Below are 12,370 nucleotides of genomic sequence, written 5' to 3' on the forward strand. Positions count from 1 at the left end.
AACTTTATTTCATTAGATTTTAAATCAACGTAAGTCTACCAATGATTAAATATTAATATCCCCCAGTTACCTAGCACTTGCTATAAGCTTCTAAGAACAGTTCTGATTTAATTATCATAGCAACTGTTGGCAGTACATATGTATTAGTGTCTACATTTTGCAGATGAAAAAATCAAGATGCTGGGAATTTCAGTAACTTGCCCCACATTATAGAGTTGGTGGGTTGTAGAGGTGGTGTTTGAATTCAAGCAGTCTGACTTTGGATTTGGGCTTCTTAATCACTACCCTCATAAGCCAAACAGATATAACAAGCTAACATAATCCAAGCAAACAAAGAAAAGAATGATTATCAAATGTGTAGGAGGTAAACTATTTAAAAGTAACAGAAGAGGGATTTTCCTTGGTGCTCCAGTGGTTAAAGCCTTGACTTCCAGTGAAGGGGGTGTGGGTTCCATCCCTGATCGGGGAGCTAAGATCCTGCATGCTTTGTGGCCAAAAAAACCAAAACATGAAACAGAAGCAATATTGTAACAAGTTCTTTGCTGCTACTGCTGCTGCTAATTTTCTGTACCCCAGACAAGCCAAAATCCAATGGAAAACAACATATAGAGAGAACGTATTCCCAGTGTATATGGAAGATAAGAATTAAGCCATGTGAAATTTAACAAGAAAAATAGTATAAGGCCGAATAGAGAGAGAGAGAAAAAAGACATAAATAGATTATGTCTAAAAAAGAAATACTTGATAAACATGTTTAACTTCATTAATAATAAATAAAGGAAATGCAACTTAAACTCATGATGAAATTTTTTTCCTACCAAACAAGAAGAATATACAATATTGAAGAAGACCATCTAGTTTTGCCTAGGGGGTAATAAACCGGCATTCTCAAACATTGCCGATGGAAGCATAAATTAGTAGTGCCTTTCTGTCAATTATCTTGCAAGGAAAGACAAGAATCTTAAATACTCATATTATTTGGTTCCTCTCTTGGGATTCCAGCCTAAGGAAGTAAGTATAAATTTAGAAAAGGCTATATGTTCAATGACATTCATAACAATTCAAATGAAAAATACTGGAAACCACCTAAATACCTAACAGTGAAGAAATAAAATATTTAATAAATACACGAGGCAGCCATTAAAACCATATTTACCCAATTATGTAAAAAGTTGGGAGATTTCCTTATACTTTTAAATGCAAAAAAAAAAAAAAACCAGCCAGAATACAAATGTATATTGATAACAAAATGTATAGGATGACAACTATTAAGGAACTCACTTACTAAAAAACTAAAGAAAAACATGTCAAATGTACTAAATTGTTGAGGAGTATTTTGCTTTGCACTTTTTGGTATTTGCCAAATTTTCAGTGAGTGCTGATTACTTTTACAATGGTAGGGGGAAAAAAAAAACTTTTGCTTTTTAAAAAGTGGTGAATGGCTTGTGTTATATATGTGTTAAGCTGATGGAACACAATTACTCCCGTCTCTCCCTGGCACAGCTATCTGACCCATGGGAGTGGTGTGCATATATCTCTTTGAAGAGCCAGCTCTGGAGATAAGGCTCCATTGACCCGTGGGCCTGCTGACTTGCTAGCAATGCCAGATAAGGAATTTTAAACACCGAAGGAAACTTCAGAGCCACTGGCTGGTTCCCATCAGGGGAGCCCCATCAGTGTGCTTTTTGTTTCCTCTGGCCCGTGGCCCTGAGAATCAGCAAGATCACACTGTAGCTTTTGCACTCTGTCCAGGGCGCCAGGCTCTAGCACTTACAGGGCTAGGGTGCAGTCACTTTGGCTGCAGAGGAAGGCCTGGCTGGAGAGACAGAGGAAAACGACACCCCATGGTGAAGGACGAGGATAAGATCTCCAAACAAAGGAGCTCCTTCTGGTTAACAGTTCCCAAAGTCTGAGGAACAAATAGAAACCTCGAGGGAAGAGTCAATCCAGTGTAACTAGGAATTCCCAGGCCCGACCCTTGGAATTCTTACCCCTGCTCTCATTCTTTCACAGATCAGTCACTAATTGAGCGCATGGGATAAGCTGCATGCGGCTCCACAGAAGTTTTACTTGCAGACCCAAAGGAGATAATCTGGCAGACAGGCAATTAGTCCAAATGGTATAGGATGCTTTGGCTGTGCTCTAAGGGGCATCTTTAAATGCTGAAGCAAGCTTTGTTGACTCTAAAGTAGAATCTTAGAAGGGTTGGTAGCCTGATGAAGGGGAAGGGAATGGAGAGGAAGGATCTCCCGGGCTAAGGAAATGGCTAAGACCGGCAGGCAAGAGAGATAGAGAGCATCTGAGGAAGCTGAAGACGTCTGGGCTGGAAGATGGGAAGAGGCAAAGAGATCTCTTCCTGTTTCCCTTAGACCGAGTTACAGAGAAAGGTGAGAAGAAAAACAAGAAAGATTTATTTGCAAAAGCCTTCCTCTTCTTCGGTTCAAACCTTTGCCCTTTGTATCCATCCCAGAGTACGCTGATAACAGCTGATCGGGTTAATAAGAGCTGATAACAGCTAAGGGTTAACAGCTGTCTTAACCCTTGTGCCGTTGTTTCAAGGTTGCAGAGAAGGGACAGAGGTAGGCAGAGGCTGAGGTCTGAGATCCATATCGAGGCTGCTGCCATCACACAGAGGTGAGACCAGGCAGCCCGGCCAAAGGTGATCCGTGTTGCCTTTTAACACTGCAACTGCAATCATTTTCTGTCCCAAGGGGCCAGTGGTGGGGTGGAGATGTCATTCAGTCATTCTGCATATGCTGAGTGCATCGTGGATACTCACTGATGCAATCCACAGACCCACTGAGGAGGTAATGCACGCAAACATGAATGGTTTATATTTGTACTTGTTCTGAGACAAGACTAGGTTAGAGGGGCACAACCAACTTTTATCAAGTCCTTATTATGCATGAGGGACTGTGTGTGTGACGTGCTGGGGAGAAAAGATGAAAAGCAAAACGAAAAAACACCTCTCCTCAGGGTCTACTAGCCCATGAAGACATGTAGTGGAAAGAAAACAAGATGGAAAATGAGCAGTGGGATGCAATTTAAAAGTAAATGTTTTATAGGACTTCCCTGGTGGCCCAGGGTTGAGAGTCCACCTTCCAATGCTGGGGATGTGGGTTTGATCCCTGGTCGGGGAACTAAGATCCCATGTGCCTTGGGGCAACTAAGCCTGAGTGCTGCAACTAGAGAAGACGACCCACATGCCACAGCGCAGAGCCTGCATGCTGCAACAAAGACCCGGAGCAGCCAGAAAAAAAAAAAAGAAGACAAAAAGTTTTTTTAAAAAGTAAATGTTTCATTACCTTCTGAACTTATTAAGATAGATCCATTGGCTCTCTGTCCTTTTTTGTACAACTCATGAATTGAATAGTGGATATCTCACAGCTCCTTCACAGATGAGAAAACACACAAAAATAGGGTAGGGCCAAAAGGATATGAAGCCAGGGAGCCCTGAGTTTGACCTTGAGGCTGCAGTCTCTCAACCTGTGTCCTTGTCAGTTGACTAACACTTTCAGAGCCTTGGTCTCCACGTCGAAAACAAGTGGCAATACTGTGGCAGGTCATACTGGTGGCCTCCCCAGGGACAGGGTCCGTCCTTTGGGCTGTCAGAAGCTCTCCCAGTTTTGTTCGGGGGAGGACAGCACCTAAACTATGTGATGGTTCACGAGCGGTCTAATGCAAAGGTCGGCAAACTTTTCTGTAGAAGGCGCGATCGCAAATTTTACTGAGTCTTTGTCACAGTTCTGCCACTGAAGCGTGAAAACAGTTATAGACAATACATAAATGAACAAGTGGGGATATGTGGCAACAAACTTTATTTACAAAAATAGGCAGTGGTCCAGGTTTGGTAGTTGTCTCCCCATCCCTAGTCTAAGGCCAGGAGAAGGCACTGGCACCCCACTCCAGTACTCTTGCCTGGAAAATCCCATGGACGGAGGAGCCTGGTAGGCTGCAGTCCATGGGATCGCTGAGAGTCGGACACGACCGAGTGACTTCACTTTCACTTGTCACTTTCATGCATTGGAGAAGGAAATGGCAACCCACTCCAGTGTTCTTGCCTGGAGAATCCCAGGGACGGGGGAGCCTGGTGGGCTGCCGTCTATGGGGTCACACAGAGTCGGACACGACTGAAGTGACTTAGCAGTAGCAGCAGCAGTCTGAGGCCACCCTGGCAATCCTATTTCCTACTTTGTCCACTTCTTTTAAACTAAAGGTATCCATCTGATCTAGTTTTGGCCAATGATATCTAACCAGAAGTCTAAGCAGGGGATGGGGGGTTGGGGTTGGGAAAAGTTGTGTTCCTGATAAAATCGGGACTCATACAGGAGGCCCTAGGCTTCCTTCTCGATTGTACCTTGAATGCAGATGTGATATCTGGTGTTGATGCAGCCATCTTGCAATCATGAGATGACAAGCATAAGATTAAATGCCAACTTTCTAAGGAGAGTGACGCAGAAAAAGAGACTAGTTCCTAGATGTCAATTGCTTAGATGCTGAATTGATGCCAGCACCAGCTACTGGACTTCGAAATCCCTAAGCTGTTAAACCGCTCAGGTTAGATTTTCTGCATTTTGCAACTAAATCTCTCCTTAAGTAATTTTAATATATCACAGGTTTATTGGGAACATGAGATTAATATGAAAATCACATAATAGATGCTCAATAAACAATGCTTCTCTTCATATTTAATTTCACATAAAATTGTTACTATTATCTTTGTGATCAGCATTGTTAACATTGTGCACAAGCTCCTTTCAAGAATGTATCATTTAGAATGGAATATTTTTCAACACCATCTTTAGTTTCACTCTTATTTTAAATTTCCAGGGCCTCAGAAAGACAAGAAAAGGGAAAATCTGAAAAGAATATCTAGTTTACTAGGAGCCTGATCTGAAAAGACCCCAGGGAATTGTCAAACAATTTGGAGCAAGGAACTCTCCCTGGTAAGTATTAATACAAGTGTCCTTCTGCGTTCCCTTCCTCTGCTGCTTGCCAAGGTTCCTCACACCTGCTTGTCCCTGACTTCAGGTGCGAAGATAAGAAGCTCAGAGGGTGCACTGCACAATGAGACCCTCAGTAGATGCTGTTCCATCCCTCAGTAGATGTTGTTCCTTTCCTCTCTTCTCCTTGCCATACACTCTCACAGTCTTCACTTATTAAAGGATCAGACCCAGTGTACAAAGGAGCCCCAAGGAGAATGTGCTCTAAGACTGAAAGAGGAGAAGATTGAGAATGATTAGTCCAGGACTGGGAGTCATAAGGAACGAGGGTTGAGAATGTTCAGAATCAGCCAGTTCAGAAACAAGTTTCTAGGAAGCAAGTTTCTGGGAATCTCTCTCTCTTAAAATAGTGTAGGGTGTGTGTATATGTATGTGTATATGTGTGTGTGTGTGTGTGTGTGCATGTGCTTAAGGTATCCATACAGAGACAGATAGGACCCTATACATGGTTTTTGGGTTTTTAAAAAATATGTATTTATTTGGCTGCACTGGGTGTTAGTTGCTACACTCTTCGTTCTTTGTTGAAGTAGGTGAAATCTTTAGTTGCAGCATCAAACTCTTAGTAGCATGTGGGATCTACTTCCCTGACCAGGGACCGAACCTGGGCCCTTTGCATTGGAAGCATTGATTTTTAGCCACTAGACCACCAGGGAAGTTCTTCCAATAAATGTTTCTGAAAGTGTGGGTCAATGGGTGGGTGGATGGGTAGATGAATTATTGGCCATAGGGATGGATATTGTGAGCAGTAAGCAGCAGGAGTCTGGCTCTCTCTTGTTTGGAGTGCTTCATGAGAACTTTTCAAATTCCCTGTGGCAACTGCTCAGTTCTATGATAAGATGAAATCAGCCACAGACCGTATGTAAAGGACCTCGGAAGAATGTTTCCCAATAAAACCTAACTTACCGCATCAGATGGTGGTTCAGATTTGACCCGCAGTCATAGCTTGCTCATTCCTGCCCTGTTCCATGTCCACACCTGGGGATGCCCCCTAGAAACACAGCAGCTGTTTTGCTACCAGCCTGAGCATGGAGATGGACAGGTACAGATAAAAAGTCCTTGTTCTTTAATAGGAGCCTCTGCTCCTAATACATCTATAACCCATCCTCATTCTGTGCTTCTTCTGAAATAGGCGATTTTTGTTTTCATTATATACATTCGAGTGGGCTTTTCTCTCGCAAGCTGCACACTTTCCTAAAGGGAAAAGCTCTCCCTTGTCTATTTGCTTCACTAGCTTACAGTGGATTGGAGAAGGAAATGGCAACCCACTCCAGTGTTCTTGCCTGGAGAATCCCAGGGACGGGGGAGCCTGGTGGCTGCATTCTATGGGGTCATACAGAGTCGGACACGACTGAAGTGACTTAGCATAGCTTACAGTGGATAGTAAACGTGCTGAAGCCTGGTAGTAGTAGCAGAAAGAAGGGGGGGGGAAATGCCTCCTTATTGAAGAGCAAGAATTCACTTTGCCTTACTTGAAATTTACAATTCTTTAAGAATTACTATGCTGCTAAATACCTTGAACTATCACTGATCTGTGAGACCTTTGTTTAGAGAGATTTAAAGGCTCTTGATGAAAGTGAAAGAGGAGAGTGAAAAAGTTGGCTTAAAGCTCAACATTCAGAAAACGAAGTTCATGGCATCCGGTCCCATCACTTCATGGGAAATAGATGGGGAAACAGTGGAAGCAGTGTCAGACTTTATTTTTTGGGGCTCCAAACTCACTGCAGATGGTGACTGCAGCCATGAAATTAAAAGACGCTTACTCCTTGGAAGGAAAGTTATGACCAACCTAGATAGCATGTTCAAAAGCAGAGGCACTACTTTGCCAACAAAGGTTCGTCTAGTCAAGGCTATGGTTTTTCCTGTGGTCATGTATGGATGTGAGAGTTGGACTGTGAAGAAAGCTGAGCACTGAAGAATTGATACTTTTGAACTGTGGTGTTGGAGAAGACTCTTGAGAGTCTCTTGGACTGCAAGGAGATCCAACCAGTCCATTCTGAAGGAGATCAGCCCTGGGATTTCTTTGGAAGGACTGATGCTAAAGCTGACACTCCAGTACTTTGGCCACCTCATGAGAAGAGTTGACTCACTGGAAAAGACTCTGATGCTGGGAGGGATTGGGGGCAGGAGGAAAAGGGGACGACAGAAGATGAGATGGCTGGATGGCATCACTGACTCGATGGGTGTGAGTTTGAGTGAACTCCGGGAGTTGGTGATGGACAGGGAGGCCTGGCATGCTGCAATTCATGGGGTCTCAAAGAGTCGGACATGACTGAGCAACTGAACTGAATTGAACTGAAAGACGACTGGACATTACTTTGCTGACCGTATAGTCAAAAGCTACGGTTTTCCCAGTAGTCATGTATGGATATGAGAGCTAGACCATAAATAAATCTGAGCGCTGAAGAATTGGTGCTTTCAAACTGTGATGTTGAAGAAGACTCTTGAGAGTCCCATAGACTGCAAGGAGATCAAACCAGTCAATCCTAAAGGAAATAAGTCCTGAATATTCATTGGAAGAACTGATGCTAAAGCTGATGCTCCAATACTTTGGCCACCTGATATGAAGAGTCGACTCATTAGAAAAGACTCTAAGGCTGGGAAAGATTGAAGGCAGGAGGAGAAGAGGGTGACTGAGGACGAGATGGTTGCATGGCATCACCGACTCAATGGACATGAATTTGAGCAAGCTCTGGGAGATGGTAAAGGACAGAGAGGCCTGCCGTGCTGCAGTCCATGGGGTCACAAAGAGTTGGACATAACTGAGTGACTGAGCAAGAACACCAACAAAAGATGACCGGAATATAGCTCCTGCTGTTGTTTAGTGGACTGACTTCACTGAGCCACTCATTTTTTCTGTCCTGTATTTATCTCTTCTCGTTTCGTATGTGTAAATTTTATTTCTATCAATTTAGAGAGAAGTTCTTTTATAGCAGGAAATTTTTTATAAATGTCACAATATTGGGCACTTAGGAGGTATACAGTATGTGTGTATGTGTGTGCTTAGTCACTCAGCTGTGTTCGACTCTTTGCGACCCTTTGGACTGTAGCCCACCAGGCCGCTCTCTCCATGGGATTTCTCAGGCATGAATACTGGAGTGGGTTGCCATTTTTGTCTTCCAGGGGATCTTTCACCTCCCAGGGACTGAACCTGAATTTCCTGTGTCTCCTGCATTGCAGGCAGATTTTTTTTACCCACCGAGCCATCAGGGGGAAGCCTGGTATACAGTACATGCATTATTAACTCAATTTTTAAGAGTCTTTTCATGAACATATTACAGAATAAGAACAGTTTGGCATTATTTTAAATGGCCCTAGTCTGATTTAAGCTCCCTATTGCAAAAATAATAAATTACCCTGGACTATCTGGAAAATGTTTTTTTGTTTGTTTTGTGTTGACTTATAGTTGATTGATTTACAGTTTGTGTTAGTTTCTGGTGTACAGCAAAGTGATTCAGTTCCACATACATACATGTATATTCTTTATCAAGTTCTTTTCATTACAGTTTATTATAAGATATTGAACATAGTTCCCTGAGCTATACAATGGGACCTTACTATTATCGATTTGACATACAGTAGTTTGTATCAAAACACATGATAATGTCTAAGTCAAATCATGTTGTTGCAAATGGTATTATTTGATTTTTTTATGGCTGAGTAATGGAAATGTCTTAATTTTTTTAACTTTCATCACTTTGGTTTTTTGTTGTGGAACTGATTTTTTTTTCTTTTACATCAAGTATCTTCAGTGGAAGAAGGGACATTGCACACAAATATCATAAAAGCACTGCATATTACTTTCATTGGAAACTAATTTTCTGGATTAGATATGACTGGAAAGGATAGAAGCGATGCAGAATTATAAGACATAACATTATACCATACACAGCTGCAGACTGACGCAAACACCGTTCGGAACAAGAGAGAGAGGAGGGGGAGGTGCTTTTCAGAGGGGCTTCAGGCCGCTTCCTTCCAGGGCGGAAGGAAAGGGCCGCACGCAGCATGGTCAGTGACTCAGTGCCCGCAGTGAGTTCTGGTGGTCAGCCTTATCTTGATGCCCCATCTGGACGGCTCCTTTTGGGGAGAGCTCCAAATGAATACAGAGAAGCTATTTCTTCCCCTTCTTTTTCAGTTTTTAATGCTGCCTTTTAAATTAATAAAGTCACAGATTTTTTTTTTCATAATATGTAGTGAATAACCCAATTGCATTCAAAGAAATGCTCACCCCTAGGCTGCTTTTGGGCTTCCCTGGTAGCTCAGTTGGTAAAGAATCCACCTGCAATGCAGGAGACCCCGATTCAATTGCTGGATTGGGAAGATCCTCTGGAGAAGGGATAGGCTACCCACTCCAGTATTCTTGGGCTTCCCTTGTGGCTCAGCTGGTAAAGAATCTGCCTGCAGTGCAGGAGACCTGGTTTGATCCCTGGGCTGGGAAGATCCCCTGGAGAAGGAAAAGGCTACCCACTCCAGTATTCTGGCCTGGAGAATCCCATGGACTGTAGAAAAGAGTTGGACCCGACTTAGCGACTTTCACTTTCAGGCTGCTTTGGGGACTTTCCCAATGGCTCAGCTGTATGGAATCCACCCGCACTGCAGGAGATGCAGGTTTGACCCTTGGACCAGGAAGATCCCCTGGAGAAGAAAATAGCAATCTACTCCAGTTTTCTTGCTTGAGAAATCCCATAGACAGAGGAGCTTGGCAGGCTACAGTCCATGGAATCACAAAGAGTCAGTCATGACTGAGCACACACACATGCAGGCTGCTTTTCGTGTGTTGTTCAGTTGGTTAAAAGATGAAATCTTACAGTTCCTTTCAAAGGGAAACAGAATCTTTCCTTTTAAATCTGACACCCAACCCTCAGCGTCCCCATGGACTGCAGCGTACCAGGCTCCTCCATCCATGGGATTTTCCAGGCAAGAGTACTGGAGTGGGGTGCCATTGCCTTCTCCATTAATCTAACTTACAGTATCATTACTGAGCAAGAACCTCCTATGACAGGTGACTGAAGAGGCAAGAAAAGCAATTTCCGAATCGCAGAGCAGCTCCTGAGAGCTGAAATTTGGTAACAGGAAAAGTTGGTTGTTGCTGTTGTTGTTCAGTCGCTAAGTCGTGTCAGACTCTTTGCGACCCCATGGAAAATGGGAAGTGGTAAAAGGAAATGTTTTTTTAATTCACTTAATTTTGAACAATTGACTCATTCTTTCTCGCAGGGAAATATTTCCCCTATAGAGAAACTTGCAGCAAGGGAATCCACGTGTCCAGTACATGGTCGTTGCAGTCAGTATCCCAGTATGCACAGGTTTACCAATCTTTTTCTGATATTAACAAGACATTTATTGTTATGTGTGAATATCAGAGGTTGGCCTGTAGCTTTGTGGCAGTTTTCAAATACGGTTGGATAAAATACATAACAATACATAAAATACACAACAATAAAAGTAGGTAAGGAGATGAAAATAGATTATTATGGCAAGGAAGGAAAAAAAGAGAAAAGATCAGTCTAGTTTAGACTTGCCTTAATTACAGCCTATATGCACTGAAATGTGGTAATTTGATCCAGGTTGATTAATGGGATAATCCTCTTTTTGTACTAGTAAATAGCCCCAAATTATCTTTTGTATGAATTATGTTACAAGAAATGTGTAATTCTATCAGAAAAATTGGTTTAAAAAAAGAGAGAGATTTTTGAAGATAGTATTTGTAAAAAAAAAAAAAAAAGAACACCATGGGGATATTTTTTTTGAGGTTCGTACAAACCCTAAGCACTTTTTAAAAAATTACAGATTTATTTTCTTGACTGTATAAATAATATGTGTACGGTGTAAAAAGTAAAAAGAAGAAACTAAAAATTATGCGTAAGGTCAAAACCAAAGATAACCACTGTAAAATTTCTACAACAGTTCATTCTCTCTCTGTGTCTTTCTAGATGTGTGTGTGTGTGTGCGCGCGCGCGCGCGCGTGCACTCTGGCTCACAGAAAAAGATCTATTTTAAGATCAGTAGTTCAAACCATGCTGTATATCACCAACATTTTCCCAGATCATTAAGAATTTTTCCTTAAACTTTGTAGATGCTCTTTTATTTTGGTTATTTTTCAGTATACTATATTCTCCCCCTCAATTTTAGTTTAAAAGATAAGACATGGCATTTAAAGAGATTTTTGAAATAAAAATTATTTATAATCCTGTTATCCTAGTGTATTTACTTTCCTCCTCTTTCCTTATAAAGCAGGAATTATTTTATTTCCTAGTACATAATCACTACCTCTCAGGTTGACCATGGAACTGTTTCTTCAGAGAAGAGTAGCCTCTGATCACTGAACCTAGAGAAAGTCTGTGCAGCCAAAAATAAATAAATTAAAAAAAATTTTTTTCAAAGAGAGGATATCTTATGGTGAAAAGTGAAAGTCACTTAGTCGTGTCCGACTCTTTGTCAAGACCCCTTGGACTGTAGCCCACCAGACTCCTCTGTTCATGGAATTTCCAGGCAAAAATACTGGAGTGGGTAGCCATTCCATTTTCCAGGGGAATGTCCTGACCCAGGGATCAAACTTGGGTCTCCTGTGTTGCGGGTAGATCTTTACCATCTGAGCCACCAGGGAAGCTGGTAGTGTTTTTCAAAGTTTGTACCAGCAGCGACATCACTTAAGAAGTTGTCAGAAATGCACATTCCCAAACTCCACCCAATCTACTGAATGAGAAGCTAGGGATGGGGGAAGGTGGAAGGCAGCAATCTGTGTGTTTTCCTTTTTTTTATTACAAGCCATGCAGGCAATTCTAATGCTCACTAAAGTTTGACAAACACATCCTATGGGATCAACAATCTGCAAAACATCCTTTGGGAAACAATTTGCAAAATTGCCTTTTCTGACGAATTTCTCTGTTTCCTGGAAGGAAGAGGCAAATTGCTGGCTGACTCTGTTCCCTGTAGGATAAAACAGGGATATTAGCTGCCTCCCAAGGATAGAGATTAAATATAATAATTAGCAAAAGTGTTTTGTAAACTATGAAGTGGTGAAGTGATATACAGACATTATTCTTATGGTGACATCGAGTGTAAGCGGAAAGATTTATATTACTGAGCTCTGGGGAAAGCCAAATGGAATGTGGACACAGATGGCTCTCAGTTCTCACATATTCAACTTTTATACAACCCAATTTTCACACATGACACATGCCACCCCTAAAATGCCTTTCCCACACCAAATCTGGAATTTCCTACACTTGCAGTTTAATGAGCAATTTGAGGTATCCCATGGCAGCGCCACCTGCCAACCCACAAGGCTGCTTTGGCAGGCTCACATCTTTTCTATTTCGCAGTTTTTGTGCCTATTTTATTGTATCTAGCTAAATTATTATTTACAAAGA

Source organism: Bos taurus, chromosome 29, assembly GCF_002263795.3.
Source record: "Bos taurus isolate L1 Dominette 01449 registration number 42190680 breed Hereford chromosome 29, ARS-UCD2.0, whole genome shotgun sequence".
Classification (NCBI taxonomy): Eukaryota; Metazoa; Chordata; class Mammalia; order Artiodactyla; family Bovidae; genus Bos; species Bos taurus.